We start from the raw sequence: 959 nt of genomic DNA, 5'->3' as shown, positions 1-959 counted from the left end.
TGCTTTTATTTTTAATCAGAGCAGGCTATGCTACTTGCCATTTTCTCCTCTTGTTTTACTCACATGGGGTCCAGACCCAACTAAGGAGTTCTACTGCCCGAGTCCCCTGGAGAAGGTAATGCAGGATGCACTTCCTCCACACTTTCCTCACCATGTGAACAACTGCAAGGCCTTCAAGGCCTGTACAGGTTTTATTCAGTGGATTAGGGATAGGACAAGGCATAGCCCCCCATCTCCAACCCCCACACGAGTCAATCCTCTGATCATGAGTTACAAATCAAACCCAGCCTGTCTGGGGCTAGACCACAGGAATATATAAGGCTTGGGAAGTGCTGCTATCCTACTGTGATATCCCAGTGAAAAGTATTCCAGGGTCTGTTCCCTGTCACAGAAGTTTGCAATGTGGTCATAGAAGTAAACAACTATGTTGTTAAGAAAAATAAGTACTTAGAGCTGCCAGAGTCGACAGACCTCTAGAAAACATCCACTTGAAGGGTCAGTAACCCGTGGGCTCTGCTAACAGTCCATACTGCAGTAGCTGCTTGAGCCTCCAGCTCCAGGATAAGATATCCAGCGAGCTCAAAGAGGAGGAAAAGAAGGACCTGGGTTGATAAATTTGGAGTAGTGAGGACCTCCAGTGAGGAACAAATGCAAACAGCAGGCAATGAACTCTGAGTGAGGTGTTCGCTACCTGTAAACTTAGAAGGCACAGAGGGAGGAGCCCGAGTGAAATGAGTCCAACTTAACAAAGGCTCAGTTCTCCTGGGTGGTTAACAATTTGCTCTAGTTAAATCTAATCCACTGAGAGATGAGAGAAACACAGAGATTATCAGCTTGGGTCAGTGTTAATGAGGGAAATAAAACGAGGAGACATACTTTAAATTCCAGTGACAGGATCAGCAAACTCCTTTCATCACTTTGAGATAGTGCAAGGAGTCCTTTATAATTAACTTAATTTA

Source organism: Acanthisitta chloris, unplaced genomic scaffold, assembly GCF_000695815.1.
Source record: "Acanthisitta chloris isolate BGI_N310 unplaced genomic scaffold, ASM69581v1 scaffold28284, whole genome shotgun sequence".
NCBI lineage: Eukaryota > Metazoa > Chordata > Aves > Passeriformes > Acanthisittidae > Acanthisitta > Acanthisitta chloris.
Note: the sequence above shows the minus strand (reverse complement) of the source record.